General features: G+C 41.7%; 2 long non-coding RNA genes across 3 annotated transcripts; both read right to left on the bottom strand.

Moving 5' to 3' along the window:
* Positions 1-171: 171 nt before the first annotated feature.
* Positions 172-1,273, bottom strand: LOC144898330 (uncharacterized). 2 transcript variants are annotated; one of them, XR_013627235.1, is made up of 6 exons: positions 1,126-1,273; positions 983-1,054; positions 814-900; positions 577-724; positions 408-517; positions 172-279 (listed from the first exon to the last, which is right to left on the bottom strand). It is a non-coding gene; the product is annotated as an uncharacterized LOC144898330 (long non-coding RNA). The 2 variants fall into 2 exon arrangements; XR_013627234.1 differs by lacking the exon at positions 172-279 and having other exon boundaries at positions 385-517.
* Positions 1,274-13,348: 12,075 nt separating this feature from the next.
* Positions 13,349-14,994, bottom strand: LOC144898329 (uncharacterized). Its single transcript, XR_013627233.1, has 3 exons — positions 14,856-14,994; positions 14,394-14,630; positions 13,349-13,964 (listed from the first exon to the last, which is right to left on the bottom strand). It is a non-coding gene; the product is annotated as an uncharacterized LOC144898329 (long non-coding RNA).
* Between the last annotated feature and the right edge of the window lie 11,031 nt (positions 14,995-26,025).

The following is a 26,025-nucleotide window of genomic DNA, read 5'->3' as shown; positions in this document are numbered from 1 at the left end:
CAACAACGCTCAACCTACCAAAAATGCTGCACATGTAATTCATGTGGCAGCAAGAATATCTGTATTCATTAGTGCAGTTCATTAGTGGAGTGGAGTATTTTGAGGTAAGAGATTAAATTAATACAATTTGGAATGAGGCTGTAACTTGACAAAATGTGGAAAAAGTGAAGCGCTGTGAATACTTTCCGGATGCACTGTATGTGCCCTGGGATTGGCTGGCCACCGGTCCAGGGTGTACCCCGCCTCTCGCCCCAAATCAGGCTCCAGCATACCCCAACCCTAGTGAGGATAAGACATAGAAAAGAGTTTCTACCGGAGTGTCCACCAAACTTGACCTAAGAACCCAATGTAGCATGAAAACCAAATAAGACCTGAGACTAGTGTGCTTGGATATACGCAGCGCTCACTTTTGCATCACATCTGCCTCCCGTTTCTGCTGCTCAGTCGAGCGGTCGGAGTCTTTGGAAGTGAATTTAGCCTCATGATCACCACGAGGACATTTGCTCGGAATCAGCATCTGCAACAATTGCATGTGAAGTCTGGTGCGAGTTAAGACTAGAATGAGAGATCGCCTACCTTGAGTTCAGCTCGAAGAAGAATCTGACTCTCTGGGGAGGCGCCATCCAGATGGAACCACTGATCCAGGACCAGTTCTGGTTCCCGAGAGCAGCTCTCTGATTGGGACGACTAAGGAACCCATGGGCAACGTCCAGCTGTGAGAGAGCTGGAGAAACAAAGTGTAAAGGTAGTAATACAAGTCAAGTTTGTTGATATCACATGGTGGAAATACTAAAAATAATATTGTTAACTTACCTTGACAACAACATTCTCTTCTCTAGGGTCATGAACCAGGAAGCAGAACGCCTCATTCCACTGAGGTGATGTCGTGCGATCACACACCTACAGCAAAGATGGACGTGTTAGTCCCGGATGCCAATACCCTGGTTATTATTTGGCTAGTTGCCACGCTTAGTAGTCTCACAGTAGTTTTGTGGGATGTTTTTCCAAGAAGCATATCCGCTCCCACTTTTGGCTCTTTTCCACTCTTTTCCACCTGTTGACACGCCACATGGGTCATAATAAAACACAGATCATGCCTCCTCAGTACCTCCTCGACTCACTTACTGGTAAACCATCTGCTTGTTCGATGAAGACAAACAAAAGTCCCACAGATGGAACGGCTTTGTTCTGGTAGGACTGCCTGGAGTAGAACTTGAGAATCTGAAGAGAATGGTTCGATATTAGTATTTTTTATAGTTGAATGAAGCATTAGTACGCTTTTTCTTCTTCTGGAAGCACCCCCCTTATCCAGTTGGTCTGCCTCCGAGGCTGTTGGAAGCCATTCCAGGATCAGGTGAACGCGACCTGACTTGACATCACTGAGCGTGTACTGATACACTGATACATAAAACACACACAATCCTTTGAATGCTTGAACAATTCAATGACAATAATATAAGCCGTTTCCATACCTGATCCGTGTACTGAGAATCAATTATGTCCTTCAGTTTGACCTTCAGCCTGCATGTTGAGAAACATGACAATTATTTCAACCACTTGATAATGGAATGGATTTCTTTTCTCTAATTCATGTTTATTTTTATTTATTTACACTGCAATATTTGATATTTATACATATATATTTAATATCATTTGCGTTCTACATGAATGTTCTAAATGATTCCAACCATATCAAATTCTACAACCTGTCTTTAATATACTGTAAGTGTGTGACATAATTTTTCTTGTGAATCGGACAATAAAGTGTAGATAAAGGAGGATGGCGGTGCTCTTCTCAATACTGGCATCGCTGCGCTGGAGGTAGTAAGCAGTATTATCAAGCAGTTGCAGTATGTGACAGTATCGATAATAACAACACTACTAATGTGTACTGGAAGCAGTACCTTCCCATAAAGTCATCCTTCATGTCCATGTCTTTATCAAACACCTCCAGATGTAACCTGATGGAGCAACAAAACTCATCATTTATCATCTGGTACATGTATTCATAATGTGACGAGTTGCTACTTTACTGTGGCCAGCAAGCTTTCTACAAATGGATTAAGGATTAAATATTCTAAAACAAAAGATGCAGATTGGGCATTGATACTTTTATGTTGAAAGAACTCAATTGTACATCAATAACTCCTGTAACCACAAATCTCACTCTCTCAATTTCTGCGGCAGTTTTTCCTTGTGTATGGAAGGCATCAGCTGTCATTCAATATATAAGAACGTAGATCCTTGTCCGTTTCCAATTTCAAACCAATCTTCGACTTGAAAAAAGGTTTTGACACTGTAAAGCATAGAATAACCTAAACCATGTTGGTGTCATTCAACAGCTGTACTGTAATCTTACCTTGTCTAAGCTGTTGGGACCAAATTCTTGAGCGTCAACATCCTTCAGTATTCTGTTAAATGGATGGAGAATGCTGCACATGTAATTCATGTGGCAGCCAGAATATCTGTATTCATTAGTGCAGTCCAAAAAAGGAAAAGCAAGGCGATGGGGGCAGAAGGCATACCATGGAGCAGTCCAGAGACAAAAGAACTCCCAAAAACAGCTGGAGGAGGTCGCGGTCCACTGGGCAGTACACTGAAAAAAAATTTGGAGTGCCATTTACTTGAGAAAAGCTAGGTAACAATTTGCACGCACAATTCCCAAGCAACTTTTCCTTGGGAAATACTCTGGTCAAATTTACTTTTTTTGAATGAAAGAGGTACTCTTTGCTAGTAAATTTGACCCCAAACTACCTTTGAATCTACTTCAAAATCCATATAAATGTACTCGCTTTTCAGGATTGTTTAACTAGTTTTCCCTGACTTTATTTGGAGCAATTTATAAGTAATATTTACATGATTTAAGCTACCACCTACACCACTTTTCTAATATGATTGTGTAGTATTTTTTTAAGATGGCCTTCTTTGAATGAAATGATCTTAACACATCTTCTACAAAACATTATTTCAAACCAGAACAGCTTCACTGCATTTGTACTAAAGCTGTATTTACTTCCAGATGACGGTGCACAAAAACGCAACACAGCCACAGGTTGAGGTACCTGTGAAATTAATTCAACATTTCATAACTAAACCAAAGACCTGGGATTTATTCCCTTAATTGGGAATCGTATTATTAGAATGATTATTTTTTGACTTCCACTTTCCTCATGCAGGTATGGACTTCCCACACTAGTGTGCCAGTCGCCTCCTTCTGGACGTTTGGTGTCTACTATACACTCAATTGGAGTCCACCTGCAGTAAATTCAGTTGATTGGACATGATTTGGAAATATAATAACCTTTTTCACATTGTCATAATGGAGTATTTTGAGCTAAGAGATTAAATTAATACAATTTGGAATGAGGCTGTAACTTGACAAAATGTGGAAAAAGTGAAGCGCTGTGAATACTTTCCGGATGTGCTGTATGTGCCCTGGGATTGGCTGGCCACCGGTCCAGGGTGTACCCCGCCTCTCGCCCCAAATCAGGCTCCAGCATACCCCCACCCTAGTGAGGATAAGAGACATAGAAAATGAATGAATAACTAAACCATGTTGGTGTCATTCAACAGCTGTACTGTAATCTTACCTTGTCTAAGCTGTTGGGACCAAATTCTTGAGCGTCAACATCCTTCAGTATTCTGTTAAATGGATGGTCAAATTTATATCTGGCCCTAACGAGCCCTAGCCAGCCCTAAAGAGCCCTGGCCCCAACTCGCCCTAGCCAGCCCTGGCCCCAACTCGCCCTAGCCAGCCCTAAAGAGCCCTGGCCCCAACTCGCCCTAGCCAGCCCTAACTCGGCCCTAAAACCCTCCTCCAACCATAGCCCTAAAACCCTAACCCAAACATTCAAACGAGATCTATGTTGACTACTTACCCAACGGCGCAGCGCAGACTACTCATGTTTCCTTCGGTTAGCTGGTCCGTTGATACCACCATTCTCTGCCAGTCTGTCTACTTCCTCTTTTGTTTCAACGCTCCAAGGCGTATTACTGCCCTCCACAGGTTGGGCACAAGTGTAAGAAGGCTGGGGGGGCTGGGGCGAGGGAGTGGGGGGCTGGGGTGTGGGACGGGGGAGGCTGGGCCTAAATGTAGAAGGCTGGGGGGCTCGGGGACTGGGGTGTGGAAGGCTGGGCCCAAATGAGGAAGGCAGGGGGTGAGGGAGGGGGGAGGCTGCTATTTCTACTTGCTATGTACTGCCAACTAGGGGTCACTTTAAAGTAATGCTATTCTACTCGGTAAATACCACCATCTCGTGGTCACTTTAATGGACTGCTGCTTCCAACAATGCAATCTCAATGGGCGACGTTTTTCGCCAGTAACTCCCCAACGAAAGGTCGTATAAACATAGAACCGACTTCTGCCTACACAAATTCAGCTGCAAGCTTTCCGTTGAGACCCCCAAGCCAAACAAACTTGGGTGCCCTCATTCCATCCCAAGACCTGCAAAACATCCTTACCGCCAAAGGACAAAACCCCTGAGACTCCAGCGCTACCCCCTGGGTCAGCACCCAGCGCAAACGCACGAGGAAAGAGAAAAACCTTGACCAAGGTCAGCCACCGGGAGAGGAATCCGGCGATTACGGTGACCAGCTGTCCCTGCTCTTGGATCTGATGGCGCGAGGGGAATCGGTTCCCCCCACTCCCCCACCAACCCGGGCCACAGAGGCCCTTCGGCGTTGGGAGTCAGAATTCGCTTTCTGTTGAGAACCCTAAGAAATTGAAAAATAGAATCCAGGAATATGAACCTGTAAAACCTGTAAAACCTCATCCCAAGACCTGCAAAACATGCTTACCGCCGAAGGACAAAACCCCTGAGACTCCAGCGCTACCGCACGAGTAAAGAGAAAAACCTCGACCAAGGTCAGCCACCGGGAGAGGAATCCGACCATTACGGTGACCAGCTGTCCCTGCTCTTGGATCTGATGGCGCGAGGGGAATTGGTCCCCCCCACTCCCCCACCAACCCGGGCCACAGAGGCCCTTCGGCGTTGGGAGTCAGAATTCGCTTTCCGTTGAGAACCCTAAGAAATTGAAACCTGTGAAACCTGTGAAACCTGTGAAACCTGTAAAACCTGTAAAACCTGTAAAACCTGTAAAACCTGTAAAACCTGTAAAACCTGTAAAACCTGTAAAACCTGTAAAACCTGTAAAACCTGTAAAACCTGTAAAACCTGTAAAACCTGTAAAACCTGTAAAACCTGTAAAACCTGTAAAACCTGTAAAACCTGTAAAACCTGTAAAACCTGTAAATCCTTATCCCAAGACCTGCAAAACATCCTTACCGCCGAAGGACAAAACCCCTGAGACTCCAGCGCTACCGCACGAGTAAAGAGAAAAACCTCGACCAAGGTCAGCCACCGGGAGAGGAATCCGACGATTACGGTGACCAGCTGTCCCTGCTCTTGGATCTGATGGCGCAAGGGGAATCGGTTCCCCCCACTCCCCCACCAACCCAGGCCACAGAGGCCCTTCGGCGTTGGGAGTCAGAATTCGCTTTCCGTTGAGAACCCTAAGAAATTGAAAAATAGAATCCAGGAATATGAACCCTGTGAACCCTGTAAAACCTGTAAAACCTCATCCCAAGACCTGCAAAACATCCTTACCGCCGAAGGACAAAACCCCTGAGACTCCAGCGCTACCGCACGAGTAAAGAGAAAAACCTCGACCAAGGTCAGCCACCGGGAGAGGAATCCGACGATTACGGTGACCAGCTGTCCCTGCTCTTGGATCTGATGGCGCGAGGGGAATCGGTTCCCCCCACTCCCCCACCAACCCAGGCCACAGAGGCCCTTCGGCGTTGGGAGTCAGAATTCGCTTTCCGTTGAGAACCCTAAGAAATTGAAAAATAGAATCCAGGAATATGAACCCTGTGAACCCTGTGAACCCTGTAAAACCTCATCCCAAGACCTGCAAAACATCCTTACCGCCGAAGGACAAAACCCCTGAGACTCCAGCGCTACCGCACGAGGAAAGAGAAAAACCTCGACCAAGGTCAGCCACCGGGAGAGGAATCCGACGATTACGGTGACCAGCTGTCCCTGCTCTTGGATCTGATGGCGCGAGGGGAATCGGTTCCCCCCACTCCCCCACCAACCCAGGCCACAGAGGCCCTTCGGCATTGGGAGTCAGAATTCGCTTTCCGTTGAGAACCCTAGGGAAATTGAAAAATAGAATCCAGGAATATGAACCTGAATATGAACCGACATTGCTTCAAACAATATTATGTGTGTTAGCCTGTTAAACTATTCAATCTGCAACATTTTACACACACACTGAATGTTGAACCTGAATTTGCCAACAAATAGTTTAACGTCTGTCACCCCCTTGTGACAGCTCTTAGTTTTCCTCAGTTCCTCGTTCATGCCCTTGTTTTGTATTTCCTTCCTGTGTTGCTCTGCTGTGTTTTCAGTTGATGTCCATTATCTCCCGCACCTGTTTCTCATTATTTGTGATGCCTATTTGGTTCAGGTGCGCGCTCCTTTCTTTGTTGGGTCATTGATGTTGTTTTCTCTGTTGAACATGCTAGTGCGTTGGTCTGCTGCATAGTATCAACAATAAATGCCTTTTTACCTGCTATTGGGTCCTCATCTCTGCATCCTGGGGTCGTGCCGTAAAGCTCCCAAGCCGGAACGTGACAACCTCTCTGTGCTAACCACAAAAAAGAAAAATAATTATCTAACCAGATCATTTAACTTTGAGACAGACAACATGTGGTGCTAAAGTTAGCTTTCTGCTTGTTTAAAGCATCGGCAGCTTACCGGAGCAAAGGTAGCTTAACACACAGCCAGTGCAATCCTAGCCTCAAGAGGCTGACACTGCACTTCCTGCAAGCCCTCCAAAATGCACGCCAGGTCCTCAACAACCAACCCCGCTGCAAATTAAAACAACCATGGCTGCGGTCACATGATGCACCGTCACCGGTACACGCCCAGTAATTTTATGCCTACCTTTCACATACGCTGCTGATGGCACGACAGACCAGAGCCCGCCACCGGAGCGCGCCAACACAGCCTCGACAGGTGAACAGCAAGGAACAATGAGCGCCCCGGTGACGCCAAGACCCATCAATAACCCTGGCACCGCCTCGCAATCGAGCCCCAACAGCTGATGCCAATTCAGGTGGAAGCGCAACAACGCTCAACCTACCAAAAATGCTGCACATGTAATTCATGTGGCAGCAAGAATATCTGTATTCATTAGTGCAGTTCATTAGTGGAGTGGAGTATTTTGAGGTAAGAGATTAAATTAATACAATTGGGAATGAGGCTGTAACTTGACAAAATGTGGAAAAAGTGAAGCGCTGTGAATACTTTCCGGATGCACTGTATGTGCCCTGGGATTGGCTGGCCACCGGTCCAGGGTGTACCCCGCCTCTCGCCCCAAATCAGGCTCCAGCATACCCCAACCCTAGTGAGGATAAGACATAGAAAAGAGTTTCTACCGGAGTGTCCACCAAACTTGACCTAAGAACCCAATGTAGCATGAAAACCAAATAAGACCTGAGACTAGTGTGCTTGGATATACGCAGCGCTCACTTTTGCATCACATCTGCCTCCCGTTTCTGCTGCTCAGTCGAGCGGTCGGAGTCTTTGGAAGTGAATTTAGCCTCATGATCACCACGAGGACATTTGCTCGGAATCAGCATCTGCAACAATTGCATGTGAAGTCTGGTGCGAGTTAAGACTAGAATGAGAGATCGCCTACCTTGAGTTCAGCTCGAAGAAGAATCTGACTCTCTGGGGAGGCGCCATCCAGATGGAACCACTGATCCAGGACCAGTTCTGGTTCCGAGAGCAGCTCTCTGATTGGGACGACTAAGGAACCCATGGGCAACGTCCAGCTGTGAGAGAGCTGGAGAAACAAAGTGTAAAGGTAGTAATACAAGTCAAGTTTGTTGATATCACATGGTGGAAATACTAAAAATAATATTGTTAACTTACCTTGACAACAACATTCTCTTCTCTAGGGTCATGAACCAGGAAGCAGAACGCCTCATTCCACTGAGGTGATGTCGTGCGATCACACACCTACAGCAAAGATGGACGTGTTAGTCCCGGATGCCAATACCCTGGTTATTATTTGGCTAGTTGCCACGCTTAGTCTCACAGTAGTTTTGTGGGATGTTTTTCCAAGAAGCATATCCGCTCCCACTTTTGGCTCTTTTCCACTCTTTTTCACCTGTTGACACGCCACATGGGTCATAATAAAACACAGATCATGCCTCCTCAGTACCTCCTCGACTCACTTACTGGTAAACCATCTGCTTGTTCGATGAAGACAAACAAAAGTCCCACAGATGGAACGGCTTTGTTCTGGTAGGACTGCCTGGAGTAGAACTTGAGAATCTGAAGAGAATGGTTCGATATTAGTATTTTTTATAGTTGAATGAAGCATTAGTACGCTTTTTCTTCTTCTGGAAGCACCCCCCTTATCCAGTTGGTCTGCCTCCGAGGCTGTTGGAAGCCATTCCAGGATCAGGTGAACGCGACCTGACTTGACATCACTGAGCGTGTACTGATACACTGATACATAAAACACACACAATCCTTTGAATGCTTGAACAATTCAATGACAATAATATAAGCCGTTTCCATACCTGATCCGTGTACTGAGAATCAATTATGTCCTTCAGTTTGACCTTCAGCCTGCATGTTGAGAAACATGACAATTATTTCAACCACTTGATAATGGAATGGATTTCTTTTCTCTAATTCATGTTTATTTTTATTTATTTACACTGCAATATTTGATATTTATACATATATATTTAATATCATTTGCGTTCTACATGAATGTTCTAAATGATTCCAACCATATCAAATTCTACAACCTGTCTTTAATATACTGTAAGTGTGTGACATAATTTTTCTTGTGAATCGGACAATAAAGTGTAGATAAAGGAGGATGGCGGTGCTCTTCTCAATACTGGCATCGCTGCGCTGGAGGTAGTAAGCAGTATTATCAAGCAGTTGCAGTATGTGACAGTATCGATAATAACAACACTACTAATGTGTACTGGAAGCAGTACCTTCCCATAAAGTCATCCTTCATGTCCATGTCTTTATCAAACACCTCCAGATGTAACCTGATGGAGCAACAAAACTCATCATTTATCATCTGGTACATGTATTCATAATGTGACGAGTTGCTACTTTACTGTGGCCAGCAAGCTTTCTACAAATGGATTAAGGATTAAATATTCTAAAACAAAAGATGCAGATTGGGCATTGATACTTTTATGTTGAAAGAACTCAATTGTACATCAATAACTCCTGTAACCACAAATCTCACTCTCTCAATTTCTGCGGCAGTTTTTCCTTGTGTATGGAAGGCATCAGCTGTCATTCAATATATAAGAACGTAGATCCTTGTCCGTTTCCAATTTCAAACCAATCTTCGACTTGAAAAAAGGTTTTGACACTGTAAAGCATAGAATAACCTAAACCATGTTGGTGTCATTCAACAGCTGTACTGTAATCTTACCTTGTCTAAGCTGTTGGGACCAAATTCTTGAGCGTCAACATCCTTCAGTATTCTGTTAAATGGATGGAGAATGCTGCACATGTAATTCATGTGGCAGCCAGAATATCTGTATTCATTAGTGCAGTCCAAAAAAGGAAAAGCAAGGCGATGGGGGCAGAAGGCATACCATGGAGCAGTCCAGAGACAAAAGAACTCCCAAAATCAGCTGGAGGAGGTCGCGGTCCACTGGGCAGTACACTGAAAAAAAATTTGGAGTGCCATTTACTTGAGCAAAGCTAGGTAACAATTTGCACGCACAATTCCCAAGCAACTTTTCCTTGGGAAATACTCTGGTCAAATTTACTTTTTTTGAATGAAAGAGGTACTCTTTGCTAGTAAATTTGACCCCAAACTACCTTTGAATCTACTTCAAAATCCATATAAATGTACTCGCTTTTCAGGATTGTTTAACTAGTTTTCCCTGACTTTATTTGGAGCAAATTATAAGTAATATTTACATGATTTAAGCTACCACCTACACCACTTTTCTAATATGATTGTGTAGTATTTTTTTTAAGATGGCCTTCTTTGAATGAAATGATCTTAACACATCTTCTACAAAACATTATTTCAAACCAGAACAGCTTCACTGCATTTGTACTAAAGCTGTATTTACTTCCAGATGGCGGTGCACAAAAACACAACACAGCCACAGGTTGAGGCACCTGTGAAATTAATTCAACATTTCATAACTAAACCAAAGACCTGGGATTTATTCCCTTAATTGGGAATCGTATTATTAGAATGATTATTTTTGACTTCCACTTTCCTCATGCAGGTATGGACTTCCCACACTAGTGTGCCAGTCGCCTCCTTCTGGACGTTTGGTGTCTACTATACACTCAGTTGGAGTCCACCTGCAGTAAATTCAGTTGATTGGACATGATTTGGAAATATAATAACAGTCTATATAAGGTCCCACAGTTGACTGTGCATGTCAGAGCACAAACGCCAAGCATGAAGTCAAAAGAACTGTCTGTAGACCAGCGAGACAGGATTGTCTTGAGGCACAAATCTGGGGAAGGATACAGAAACACTTCAGCTGCTTTGAAGGTCCCAATGAGCACAGTGGCCTCCATCCCTACAGTGAAGCATGGTGGTGGCAGCATCATGCAGCAGCAGCAGGAACTGGCAGACTAGTCAGGATAGAAGGAAAAATGAATGCAACAATATATAGAGATATCCTGGATGAAAATATTGCTGCATTCATTTTTCCTTCTATCCTGGCTAGTCGAATAATGGGGGCCACTGTGCTCATTGGGACCTTCAAAGCAGCAGAAATGTTTCTGTATCCTTCCCCAGATTTGTGCCTCAAGACAATCCTGTCTCGCAGGTCTACAGACAGTTCTTTTGACTTCATGCTTGGCGTTTGTGCTCTGACATGCACAGTCAACTGTGGGACCTTATATAGACAGTTATTATCTCAAGGATGATCAGTGGAAAAAAGATGCACCTGAGCTCAATTTTGAGCTTCATGGCAAAGGCTGTGAATACTTATGTAAATGTGATTTTTTTGTTTTCTATTTTTAATAAATTCAAAAAAGTAAAAAAAAAAAACTTTTTCACATTGTCATAATGGAGTATTTTGTGTAGAATTTTGAGCTAAGAGATTAAATTAATACAATTGGGAATGAGGCTGTAACTTGACAAAATGTGGAAAAAGTGAAGCGCTGTGAATACTTTCCGGATGTACTGTATGTGCCCTGGGATTGGCTGGCCACCGGTCCAGGGTGTACCCCGCCTCTCGCCCCAAATCAGGCTCCAGCATACCCCCACCCTAGTGAGGATAAGAGACATAGAAAATGAATGAATAACTAAACCATGTTGGTGTCATTCAACAGCTGTACTGTAATCTTACCTTGTCTAAGCTGTTGGGACCAAATTCTTGAGCGTCAACATCCTTCAGTATTCTGTTAAATGGATGGAGAATGCTGCACATGTAATTCATGTGGCAGCCAGAATATCTGTATTCATTAGTGCAGTCCAAAAAAGGAAAAGCAAGGCGATGGGGGCAGAAGGCATACCATGGAGCAGTCCAGAGACAAAAGAACTCCCAAAAGCAGCTGGAGGAGGTCGCGGTCCACTGGGCAGTACACTGAAAAAAATTTGGAGTGCCATTTACTTGAGAAAAGCTAGGTAACAATTTGCACGCACAATTCCCAAGCAACTTTTCCTTGGCAAACACTCTGGTCAAATTTACTTTTTTTGAATGAAAAAGGTACTCTTTGCTAGTAAATTTGACCCCAAACTACCTTTGAATCTACTTCAAAATCCATATAAATGTACTCGCTTTTCAGGATTGTTTAACTAGTTTTCCCTGACTTTATTTGGAGCAAATTATAAGTAATATTTACATGATTTAAGCTACCACCTACACCACTTTTCTAATATGATTGTGTAGTATTTTTTTTAAGATGGCCTTCTTTGAATGAAATGATCTTAACACATCTTCTACAAAACATTATTTCAAACCAGAACAGCTTCACTGCATTTGTACTAAAGCTGTATTTACTTCCAGATAGCGGTGCACAAAAACACAACACAGCCACAGGTTGAGGCACCTGTGAAATTAATTCAACATTTCATAACTAAACCAAAGACCTGGGATTTATTCCCTTAATTGGGAATCGTATTATTAGAATGATTATTTTTTGACTTCCACTTTCCTCATGCAGGTATGGACTTCCCACACTAGTGTGCCAGTCGCCTCCTTCTGGACATTTGGTGTCTACTATACACTCAATTGGAGTCCACCTGCAGTAAATTCAGTTGACTGGACATGATTTGGAAATATAACAACTGTCTATATAAGGTCCCACAGTTGACTGTGCATGTCAGAGCACAAACGCCAAGCATGAAGTCAAAAGAACTGTCTGTAGACCTGCGAGACAGGATTGTCTTGAGGCACAAATCTGGGGAAGGATACAGAAACATTTCTGCTGCTTTGAAGGTCCCAATGAGCACAGTGGCCCCCATTATTCGACTAGCCAGGATAGAAGGAAAAATTAATGCAGCAATATTTTCATCCAGGATATCTCTATATATTGCTGCATTCATTTTTCCTTCTATCCTGACTAGTCTGCCAGTTCCTGCTGCTGAAAAACATCCCCACAGCATGATGCTGCCACCACCATGCTTCACTGTAGGGATGGAGGCCACTGTGCTCATTGGGACCTTCAAAGCAGCAGAAATGTTTCTGTATCCTTCCCCAGATTTGTGCCTAAAGACAATCCTGTCTCGCAGGTCTACAGACAGTTCTTTTGACTTCATGCTTGGCGTTTGTGCTCTGACATGCACAGTCAACTGTGGGACCTTATATAGACAGTTATTATCTCAAGGATGATCAGTGGAAAAAAGATGCACCTGAGCTCAATTTTGAGCTTCATGGCAAAGGCTGTGAATACTTATGTAAATGTGATTTTTTTGTTTTCTATTTTTAATAAATTCAAAAACGTAAAAAAAAAAAACCTTTTTCACATTGTCATAATGGAGTATTTTGAGCTAAGAGATTAAATTAATACAATTGGGAATGAGGCTGTAACTTGACAAAATGTGGAAAAAGTGAAGCGCTGTGAATACTTTCCGGATGTACTGTATGTGCCCTGGGATTGGCTGGCCACCGGTCCAGGGTGTACCCCGCCTCTCGCCCCAAATCAGGCTCCAGCATACCCCCACCCTAGTGAGGATAAGAGACATAGAAAATGAATGAATAACTAAACCATGTTGGTGTCATTCAACAGCTGTACTGTAATCTTACCTTGTCTAAGCTGTTGGGACCAAATTCTTGAGCGTCAACATCCTTCAGCATTCTGTTAAATGGATGGAGAAATCATTTCAATTATGGCAACTACAAAATCTAAAATCATCACAATGGTTAGTAGTCCAAACGACAAAGCTGCTTGACAATATTTGTTGGGTTTTTTTTTTTTTTTTTTTTTTTTTAAACAAAACACTCAAAATCAACTTAGTTCTTAACCCTAAGATGCATGAGTGACTGGACCCTACACTCTTCCATAAGAGTCCATATTTCTTGAAATGTATAAAAGCTAAGTTAAAAATTTGAATGGTATTATATTGAAAACATGTTTTTTTTCGGAATAACTGGAATATGAAATGATAAAAAAAAAATTCATTATGAAGATATTTCAAGAAAACAACCTGACTGGGTCATTTTTGACCCACTTATGCATCTACGGGTTAATACACATTTTTCATCTGTGTCTTGAAACCTAACCTAAACAAAACTCTTTTTTCCTCACAACGGGATATCGTTGAGGAACTCCATTATCCAACTCTTTAAATCAATAAAACTTAAAAGGCTAAACTGCCATTTCCAGATTCAAATAACCATATACATATTGTAATGTTACCTTCTGTAGGGGTTGGCCACCTTGACCCCGGCGGCGGCCTCTCTGTGGCGCGTCCTTCACCCCAGGTGTCTAGAGATGGTGTATGTGTATAGGTGAAATTAAAGTTCCAAAATTCACTTCCATGGAATACTTGTCACAAACAAAAACTCCCGCTCCCCGACGGTATCCACAAGACTCAGGTCGCTAGCATACTTCAACAAATGTTTGCGCTACACGCGGTTCCCATGGCTTAGAGGACACTGCTGCTGCCAAAATAATCACATAACATATATAAAAGGGACGAATCCTTACACATTTAATAAACATAAAAATCTCCTGTTCTGCAACCGAAAACAGCTCGCAGTTGATAGCGAGCTAGCTAGCTAGCTAGCTAGCTGGCTGGCAGGCTAAAGGTAAGCTAATGCTAACGTCGCGTATGTCACATTATGACACTGACGTAAACATTGAACAGGAACAGGAAAGGTGACAGAAAACAAGTCAGATAAGCATATGACCTACCCATATGGCTCCACATCGATGAATTTCCTTGTTAAACGACTGTCCACGTCGTCTTCCATTGTCTTCCCGTGAAAACATGGCGCCCTCGAACTTCGTCTTGGGAAGTCTGAGCTCAAACGATCCTCTGACGCATGCGCAGAATGGCATGGCACAAGGTGGCCATGTTCACTGTTAGTAGCTGCTGCAATCAATTACAGGTGTGACCGGTGGACCAGCCTCCTGCCATAGAAGGGAGTTCTGTAAAACAAAAAAAGGAGGGAAAGCGCAGTCAATATGCTTTCAAACTATATAGAATTCAGCCTGCTGTCTGCTTTAGTTTTTTGAATATGAGCCTCTGACGTTGAAGGCCGTGTGCTACTTAAGCTAGCTCAATGTATGCCGTTTAAAGGTCACTTAAAGCCATTTAACAATTATAATGTTTTAATAGCGTGTACAAAGAGTACAGAGAGTTTGCGTACTTACTACTCACACTTGTTCAATTTTCTTCAAAGTGCGTAAGAAGCAGGTTGCCCTCAGGCCGTCCCTCTTTTATTTGAAACCGCTCTATAGCGTGCCGGGCGGGGCTTCCGGCCGTCCGTGCTTCATCTGAATGTTGCGACCATCGTTTCCGGAAAGTGCGTCATGGCCCTTTAAGAAAAATGGCATTGTGGGAAGTCTGTGTGCTGTAGTTCTGCGTTTTTGGCACTAGGTGTCTCTGTTCTGCTTGTACACAGTGTGAACGCACTTAAGTGCAAGTATGCAAGTGTATGTTAAAAGTTGGCTTCTGCATGCATGTGCTTCTACCATATAAGACCATTCACTCGGGAAAGAGACGCCCACAGGAGGACTGAGGCTTCCAAAAGAAGACTTTGACTTTGTACCGCCCATAAGCGAGATAGGTCAGAGTCATCCAAGCTCTCGTCCACCTGTTATTTTTGGAGAAAAGGTCTCTGATTTGCTGTGCTAACCCACTGTTCTTTTAAGGAGAAGGACCTTTGGTCAAGCAACTTTTTCCTACGGAGCGACAAATTTTTGGAACTCCGCACCAAGTGCCTGATCTACCCACTATTGCTTCATTTTCCAAGCATCTTCAACTTTGGAAAATCAAACCCGTTGCCACTGATTGTGATCATTTTTAACTTGTCCACTGCTGCTGATTTGTTGTGTGTTATTATCTATTGTATGTTATAATGTTGCATTTTTACATAGTTGGGTAGCCACAAATTATAACTGCTAATTCATTATTGTAGTATGTCATAAGTCTGTAATTCTGTCATCATTTATCTTTTATTCTTAGGCAGGAGAGCAACGTGCAATTCAACAAGCACTTTATATTTCTGTTCTATACACTCTAAAAAAAAATATAGTGGCTCAGCTTAATTCAATGAAGGTAACAATTTGCGTCAATCTTTTTAAGAAATTCCAACTAAAACCTTTCAGTAAATCCAACAAGTCTTTTAATGTTAGAAACTAAGTTATTTAAGGACAACCGACATGATTTACTTCATCCTGCAAACAGTTAATTAAGGTGAACCAACTTCATTTTAATAAAATGGTTCAAGTTCAATTCAGGTGAACCAACTCAATTTTAATAAAATGGTTCAAGTTCAATGAAGTTGTCAATATAATTAATTTAAGCTATTCCAGCTCATTTGTTTTTCATTCCTCATCACAAATATTTCAAATTGTTTTCTCAATTGTTTTTTTTATCAATAACATTAATTTTATGAACATAAATACAGTTCAGTCAGTTTAATGGTCAAACTTGTTTATTACATATAATCAGTGGTGGAAAGTAACGGAGTAAATTTACTTGAGTACAGATTTTAAGGATTTGTACTTTGTAATTTGTACTCGAGTAGAAAATTGATTTCATACTCTTACTCGAGTAACATTTTGACAGAGCTACTTTTACTTGTAGTGGAGTAAATTTGACAAGGAGGATTTGTACTCTTACTCAAGTACTGAAGTCGTGTACTCACTCCACCACTGCATATAATGGCCAACTTGTCCAACTGTTTACCATCAAATAAACATGGAGGAGCTCCAAATGAAGACATGAAATCAAATATTACATATTATACATATTTCTTCCTGAAGAATATTGAAACATATTTTACATAGCAGTCATACTTCTTCCAAAAAAGAACACAGAATATATCAAATGTGTACGTATGTATGTAGGTCTAAATATTGACAGCTAACAGCTCAAAAGTAAAAAAAAAAAATGACAAACTAGTCTTCAAAATGATCCTTCAAAGAAATGACTTGTATTAAACTGCATTAAACATAACAGTGAAATTAGAATGCAGCCTAATTTTCAGTGCAGCAGTTTAGCTTTTAGAGACATTACCTTGGGACTTGCTCTCAGAGCATCCAGCTCAAGGAATATCTTTTGAAATACCTCAAAAGTGCTTTTCAGGTAACTCTTTTGGGTAACTCAGGTTGAGTGCATACATTAGTCCCATGAGCAAGGCACATGCTCTTGGGACAGTCAGGCCATCCAGGACTTCTGCTCCCTCAATCACCACTGTTGCGTTGGCTGGTTCAGATGCCCCTCTGCTCACAACAATCTTCATCACTTCATCACCATTCTGGCATAAGTAGATCAGAGTCAACATCAGTGTTTTTTGTCTTATGTAAAAACAAGAATAATGTACAGTGAATCTGCACTTGGGTTAACTTCAGGATTTAACGTGGGCTTTGGGGACGGCTGTTTAGTAGCAAAACAAACATTTTTAATGACATACTTTTGACAAACAAACGCTGCCCATAAAGTTCTGATAAAACGTAGAAAACTTTCACTTTTCACCAAACTTCCTGAATATATCACTGATGGTCCTGATTTTGGTTCCTATCATTCAGTTGCACCCAGTCATTCAGTCTGCCACCCCTAAATACTGCCCAGGTTAAATCCTTGAAGTTGAAGTGTTGGATTACTTAGCAGCTGTTCTTTAAAGAGATCCTCCTCCTGTTCTCTCAGGTACACGATTAGGCTACGGATTGCAGCTTCTCTCCTACTTTCTACCGACTGGTCCTGTAAATAAAATAATACAAGAAAATGAAACAATCTTTAAAAAGATGAATTTATGATTTATTGATTGAAATATTTATTTAACTAACCCATCAACACCTCCTAAAAATAAAGTGATTTTTTTTTCTATTTGAAATGAACCTTGTTACATTTATTTATACCTCTAGCAGCATGTTCTTTATGTGCTGAATCTCCTCCTCTTGAGGACACCAGTGCCATTATTTTTGGGGTATACTGGTCCAGTTTTGCCATGAATGTTCTCTCAAGGCAACCAGCGGTGATCCTTCTGAATTCTTCATTTATCTGTGTAAAATACAAATAAAAAGGTGCAATTTGTTCATGTAGTAAATTGACTGACATAGCACATACTGCAAACCATTTTATAAAACAAGATTAACCTGAGTTGCATCGAAAAGAGCCGGCCATCGGTCTCTTATGTCACAGATTTGTGGTGCTTGTGGTGCAACTTCCTGCCTGCGAATGGAGAAAGTCTTTGCCATTTTCTCACTGATGACCTGGCAGTTGTTCCTCTTCTTTACTTCATCAAGGAGCTCCAAAGTTCCTTCTGTTTCTCCTTGTGGGTGAGGAGGTAAATAGTTCACCTCTGCCTGCCCTTCTTGGCTTTTTTTTTGGATATTCTTTGCAGGGGCTTTCTCATGCTCTATGCTCGCTTCTTTCTGAGAGAGTTCACATCAAGCTCAGGGCATCCTAGCCCTCTCCATTTAGATCTATAGCTGGCCATTTTATGTTTTAGTCTTTGTTGCCATGCGTAGCATCCATTATATGACCCTGGTTCTTTAAGGCAAGGATGCTTCTGAATCAGTGCCTCAGCAACATGGTTAAACTGCGCACTAGTGGGGTAAGATGCTTTCAGCCAGCTTCTCAAGGATGTCTGGAGGCAAAGGATTGTGGCAAAGTTGAGCTGAATTCCATCCTTCTTGAAAACTTCATTTCCTGAGGCCAGCACAAGCTCTGTGTCGTAAGCAAAATTAGGTACAGGAAATGTAGTGGGCCAACACTGTGTACGGTGAGTAACCTGTTCAGGTGATGAAAGTGTGATCAGTGTGTCCTGCGATCCAGAGGAACAGCTGCTGCTAGCAGGATGGACAGAGGTCTCAGAATTAGGGAGCGAGGCTACTGATGCACTTTCAAAGGAACTGTCAGTACCCATCAGTAAAGGTCAGAGTAACTGTAGGAGGTTCAACAATGTGAACCACCTTAATGGTATCCTTGTCCTTGGTGTCACTTGTTGAGGTAAGAGAAAAATATTCCTCTCCAAAGTCAGCATCCTTATAATGCAAGGTAAAGTTCCCATCAAGCCCAAATTTCTCCCTCACAATAGACTCAAGTTCATCAGGGATTCCATCCGGTAAGTCCAGTTTGCCAATTTCACGGTCCTGAAGAATGATCCCAAGTTTGGCTTGAGGAGACATCAGGGTATCTATTAGAGAAAACATGACATCAGTTTGGGTTCTAGAATACATGCAGACACATCATATAATCATCATCATTCAGTATGGGAGAAGAATATGACCACTAAAAATGACTCTAGATAAATAAAAGCTTTGGACTTTGAATTTTCATCACATTTATCATATAGTAAACTAGTATGCTGACAAGTACTGGTTGATTCAGTCTCCAAGAAATTTGACATCACACATCCGTGACATTTCCTCATCATCAAACTTCACACCAAGTCTTAGATTTGTGTCCATAAGTATACTTCTACAAAAGCCAATGCAAAGAATCCTATATGCCTGCTTATACTATGATTAAATGTTGAAGACTTTTATTTCTGTGGCAAAGACAAGGATAGGAACAAAGCTTTGTTCACTTGAACATTTCCCCCTGAAGAATAATGTCATAAAGGTCAAACTACAAAGATCTTGTACCATCTTGTTGTCCATCTCGTGTCAGTATTATGGAGCTCATATTTACAACTACTACTAATCATAATTTCAGATCTCCATATTGGCATAGTCATCAAGAGCCTAACATCCTCTCCTCAGCGAGAATCAGTGTGGTCTGGGTTTAAAAGTCTTACCATGCTTCTGGCAAATTGACAAACTAATATTGTCTCATGTTTGATTATAGGTTGAACATTATCACACTTCATCACAAAAATATGATTGGAATACACACATTCAAGGAGTTGTATATTCTCACTACACCTGCAAGTGAAAATGATCATTTGTGCTCAAGTGTGGGGCAAGCACGTTCATTGAAAAAAAACAACAACTTTGTTTTTGTAATGAGACAGTAACCCCATATACAGAGAGGATGATGCCATTTTTGAGGTCTCTCCTATAAACTCAAACAAATGATGAGTTATACTGACCCCTTTGCAATCTATGGTACATTCATGTAGCACTTCTGGGTCACCATACGCTTCCCTGCAACACCGTATGCTGCCATGGGGAAGATGTCAAACAACTCACGAGGCTCAATGAGCTTGAAAACACTTGTTGTGTTTCTAAGATGCTCAATATACCATGAATTGAAACATTTGACAATGAAGCCAACCTTGCCATTTATGACAACAAGCTGCATCAATTCTACAAAATCTGGCAGACCACCTGTTGAACCATGTGCCAAGATCATGCCAGTGGAATAACTGGTGCCACTGTAGCACACTGTGTTTGCCATGTGGACAAATGATTCACCAGGGAATTTTCATTCCACTGCTTTCTTAATGTCTTCCCTCAGCACAGTCAAATCCACTGTTGACACTTTTGCTACTTGTAGAGACTGAACAATTTTACTGCCATGTAGATGGTATGCAATCATTAACTGATGCTTCACTGCAAGAGACAACAGAATGTTTCGGAAGCTATGCGTATGTCTGACCACACGCTTCAAAAAGCTGTGCTTAGCTTCAAAGCGCATAGTCCACAAAGTGAACCAAATGAACCAAGTGGACCAAAAGCTTTCATCTGGCTGGTGTGGGTAGTGTTCAAGAAAATGATGCTTTCCTGAGGGAAAACCTCCAGGAATCTGTGCCGATGCTCAGAAATCTTGCTTTCAAGGAAACAAACAGCGAGGTCTGTGTGAACAGGAGAAAGGACAAGTTCAACTATGTCCTTAAGGTTCAGAAGGATCAGCCATGCTGGTTCATTCTCAGGGATTCTTTCTCCAACTATCAGGGGAAGGAGGCGAAGCAAAGCCCAGTTTTCATGGGCATTTCCACCAACAGTTTTTCTTGCAGCAAAAGTCAGTGGAACTGGTTGCGGTGCATCCGTTCTATCTGTCCATCTGTATGGGAACTCTTTGATTCATTGATTTCATTCCTCGAGTGTGAAATATTTCTCTTTGATGAACACATTTAGGCATAGTGCTAACTCTAAAGGCACAACGCCTTCAAAGAGATCATGTAGCAAATCAGGTGGATAGCCAGATAAAACATTGAAATATTTGAGTTTGTCAGTCAGTGGGCACTGTCTATTTACTCCATAACAATGAGAAGAATGCACTTGTATCTCTCTGTGCTGTCTGAACATGCAACCTGTGCTCTTGTGTTGTTCCTGTTTTAACTTCACTCACCTGGAATTGAGATCTTTCTCCAAGACAGAACCTGCAGGTGTGTGTACTTGTGAGACGTGAGAAGCTCTCCACAAACCCTCCAATAGAGTGGGCACCAAGGTTATCTGCAACGACACAATACACAGTACCTTTGACTCGTAGACCTATTGAAGGAATGTAAAGTCCTTCTTCTTCTAGGCTGGCAAGGAAGGTCCTTAAGCAGTGGTTCTAACACAGCACTATAGCCAAACTTTTGAACATCATCAGCCTTGCAGAGAATGGCAAGGTAGATTGATGTGAGCGAGGATCTGAGCAATGGTGGCACATTGGCTAAAACCCAATACACAGCAGTCATTTTGTGTTTTTTTCTTGATGTGCCAAGTGGATTACACACTTCAAAATCATCCACATACAGAATGAGAGAAATGGCTGGATTCTTTTCTCATAGCAATTTATTGTTTTTCAAATGTATGCCATCATGAAATGAATTGTAGTGAGTGTCAGAGCTGCTGTCTGCTTCAGAGCTATGTTTGAGCAAATCCTGGATCTCTTTTTTTCTTCAAAACCTCATGCAAGGACTTTCAAATTGGTACATGTTGGAAACTTTTCTTCTCCCTGAGAAGAACTGAGAAGACATGATTAGATATTCTGTAGGTTCCACCATGGAAAAATGCTCCCTTCTTTTGTAGGTGGAAAGGTGGAAAGAGGAGCAGTATGTCCTAGAGCTAATGTCATTGGCTTAGACTTGCACAGATAGGTCTGTCGCCATCTCTGAGATGATCACATCATCAACTTTTCATCAACAATTATGCCTCTTTAAGCATGACTGTAAAATATCTTTCAAAAGAGGACCTGAAGCTGATGAAGAAATAAAGTGCAGTTCTTCCACTAACTCATGAATACACCTTTGTGGTACATTGAATATGCTTTCCATTTTCAACAGCAGGTGGGCTACATTTTTTTCAATGAAGTTGCAGTGGCAGTTCTCTCATTTCTTCATCTTCAGGATCTTCACTCACTGTAACCTCCATATCCTCGTCAAAAGGATCATATCAAAAGGACCCCTGTATTTGAAAGATGAACATACAGTACCTCTGCAAGAGCTCAGGCTTGAAGTCATCCAGGGAATGAGGAGTGTGTTTCCGGCTCCTATGAGAGGCAAATGTTCCAGAAATGTTTGTTTTGAGAGCAAGAGCAATTTTCAAAAACACAAGACACTGTTTCCTGCTTTTTTAAATGACGGCCAATGTGTTCAAAGTATTCTCTTTCTGTGGAGATGGTGTTTAAAGAGCAACATGAACATTTCAAAGACAGAACTTCTCTGCGTGTCCCTGTCTCACGAGTTGAATGGCTTCTTGACAGATGGGTTCTCAGGCTGCCCCATGTTTTAAACGAGCAATAACGCTCCCAATAACGCTCCCAATGGAGGCAAGGGAGAAGTTCTCCACCATGGCCACCATGGTCTAAGCCTATAATGCTTTCAAAGATCACTTTTTCTTGACACAAGTTTACAGGTCCAATTCATTTTTAAAACTAAACAAAGCTCTATTTAAACGGCTTTGAATTTTTTCATGACATTTGGAATTGTTTAGTGATTCATAGCTTTAGTGCTTACAGCGTGTGCAGCATGACTTGGAAAAATATATTGCCTATGATGTGTTTCTAAATTGAAGATGGAAAAAGTGTGAAAAATGTGCTTGCAACCAACTGCACAAAAATGATCCTTTGTCTTGGGTTCTAAAGGATTTGAAATATGGTTGAACTGCTTCACAATATTTTGGACTTTTAAAGTGAGCTAAATGAGAAAAAAAAACACTACACACCACTATACACACATTTTGTGTGTATACATTCATTCCTAACTTCAGAAAATGCCACCTGTCTCAATAGCAAAAGAGAAAAATAGCCAGGCCTACTGCAGCCTTACTAAAAGGAAACTTGTTCTATGGCGTATCTACAACTAATGTGGGTGCCTTAACCTCTCATAGACACACACCAACACGTCACTTAAAACAGAAACTACTAGCTGGCCAAACTTCATCAATGTAGTCCAAACTTGGAAAAAATGTGAACAAAACAATACACTCATTTCTCTTACCTTGATAAGAGTGATATACTAACTAACGTTTACCGCTAATTCAAATCGTTCGGCTGCCACAGACGTCTTTGTCTGACGATAAACGGTCGAGGGGCGGCGCTGGGCGAGAGAGCGCGGGCAAAAGGACATTTATGAACAGCTTCAGTTCTAAAGTTTTGTAACATGCAGTTATAGGCAGCTATGAAGCTACCATTTTACAAAATGGCTACATTAGCTTCATTTCAATGATGTCTGCGTTAACACGAATTAGTGCAACATTTGCTGATACAGTTAGTAGCCGTTATGAACAAAATAAAGCAAAAACAGTTACTTACCTCGTATTGCTCCATAGAAACTCTTGTTTTTTTCTTGGGATTTTGGGGATTTTCCAACAGGCATTAATAGCAGTCGCAGTCTGGCTCCTCTCTGTACGTGATTGCAGGATAAAACCAGAAGCAGGAGCAGGAGCAGAGCAGCTTCTGAAAGCTGTTGAACATTTGGCTCTAGCTGTGGGAATATGTCATTTCATCAAGTTTTAACAACCTTTTAAGTGAGAATGTGACCCTGTAGCTTACCTTCATCCAGAAAATTCGGAGAAACGTTTGGTCCTGACATCTCGGAGACATCGTACAATAGAACGTCTTCCCTGTTTTTTTCAAAATAAAAGCTCCCATTACTATGAACATGAAACATGAGCGGTGCTCTTGTTTTGAAACGGCATGTTTAATGTGGCCTTTGAATTACCCCTGGGGACAGATAAAGTTTTTGTATTTGAATTTGTTCAAAAGTTTGCTTCAAAATATACATACATATTTAAGTTAACATTTCTATTTTTCTATTTTCAGCTGGGCCAACTTCTTCAAATAAGTTAACAACTTGTTTTAATAAGTCAGTGACACAAGTTTATCGTTTTATGTTGAAAAAGCTCTTGATTTTAACTCAACTCAACTAACTAAGCCCATATTTTCAGCTGGACCAACTTCTTCAAATAAGTTACCAACTTGTTATAATAAGTCCATGTAACAACCTTATTCTTTTATGTTGAAAAAGCTCTTGATTTTAAGCTCAACTAACTAATCCCATGAATCATTTTTAGAGTCTAGTTCTCTCAGTATTATAAAATGACCATTGTTGGTATTTCATGATTGTAAAATGTTTGGAGAATTGTCAAATGAAAATAGCACTTTACAGCATCTAGTGTGCACTTGGGCAAGTTGCAATATAGTAATACGCATGAAACACATAACCTTGCATGTTTTATGAATAATGTGATTTATATGTTCAAAACCAAGCTGCCAATGGGAAGTGCAAATTAGCCATACGGCTATCATCTCCCATGTCCCATTTTTTCAAAAATCAATCAATCTACACATTTCTTACATATAGTACCTTTAAGACTGACAGCACTCAGTCTGTGACCATCGCTGTCTATGGTCCTGAAGTCTCAGACAGGTCACAGCCCAGAAGGTCCTACAATCAAACACATAGGATTTCTGAACATTTACACCTCTGATCACAACAGTCATAGTACATAGTACATAGTACATAGTACATAGTACGGCTGACTTGGGGGCGAGAGGCGGGGTACACCCTGGACCGGTGGCCAGTACACCACAACGGTAATGTATTACAGTAAGTATTACAATATCAAATTGCATTTTGTGAAAATGTAGCATATACGTATGAGAAATGCAAGAAAAGGTCAAGATGAATTAAATACAAGTACGGACTAGCTCAGAAGATCTATGCTCGGCTCTAGGGAGGTTGAGGTACAGTAATATCACACAAGACACAAAATGTACTTTTAAGTGGCTTGGTGCCTTATTATTTGCTTTAAGTGCAAACAGTGACAAATTATTGACAATATTTACAAACGGCAGTAAAATGGTATAGAGGTTTTGGGAATTCCTATAGCTGTTTGATGAAGTGCACTTCAGTCTTTCAATCTAGTTCATTTGTTTCTTACAAATAAAGAAATCACAATTCAACAGTGGTTCAGCACAGTCCAGGGTGTAAACGCCCTTCAAATCACACAAAGCACAAAATCACAGTATTCACAATAAAGGGTCAGTGGCCACAACAATGTGTGGAGCGAATGTCCATCTCATAGGAACCCAGAGTCCATGGTATATGTGGAAATTGTCCATGATCGCGCGCAACAGAGTTCATATGTGAACAGATAAAGTGACCAGTGCATAGGTGGGAGAGAACTGGCTGCCAACACCCCTACCAGACCGCAGGAGGATGTTGAAGTGGTTCGGTTCTCTTTGGGTCTAGCTCGCCTCGGGGTCCCCAACCAGGCACACCTGGCCTGTATATCACAGACAGGACCACTATCAGTAAATCAGTCATAATTATCATCAGCTAGCTCAGTGTACACAAATCAATGAATCAGTATGCAAAATCAGAATATAAAAATACATTTTCAATGATCAACCCCGGTTTAGCTTTAAAGAGGATTGTTTTAAAATGCAATTTAAGGTGCATAACATTCAGAATACACAGTAATCAAAAGCAGTGGCTCAATATTTAAACAGTTAATCAAGTTAAAAAGTTTGATTATCGTTTTGGGGGTTAGCATAACAATGAATCGCATTACAGCAGCGAAGTTGGTTGCCGATCGCATTGATATGCTAACGCTACATAAGCTAACCACACGCAACAATAGCATCCAGACTCACCGATTCCCTCGTAATTCAGTCCCCGCTAGAACCCAGATGTCTGCAGCGACGGCACGCGGCTTCTACAAGTTTTATAATGCACAAAGTTTTAGAGAACGATCAACAATATATATAAGTTGAAGTAGTTTGTTCGAGACTAACCGTGTTAGCAGCGTCCTGTAGCCTGTCTCCTCACCAGTGTGTGTGAGGGAGAGCGCACCGGTGTATTTGATTGCGGCCCTGGCGAACCTGATTGGCTGAGACGCAGCGCAAGCGGAAGAACGTTCCGTCTTCCGTCATGTGACTGGGTTGCATTCACGGACGTTATAAAAGACCGGGGAATATTTTTATATGATAGAAATA

The sequence above is a fragment of the Doryrhamphus excisus genome, linkage group LG4 (genome assembly GCF_037039965.1).
Source record: "Doryrhamphus excisus strain RoL-2023G ecotype Guam linkage group LG4, RoL_Dexc_Guam_v1.1, whole genome shotgun sequence".
Taxonomy (NCBI): Eukaryota; Metazoa; Chordata; class Actinopteri; order Syngnathiformes; family Syngnathidae; genus Doryrhamphus; species Doryrhamphus excisus.
Note: the sequence above shows the minus strand (reverse complement) of the source record. Positions and strands in the feature narration are given on the sequence as shown.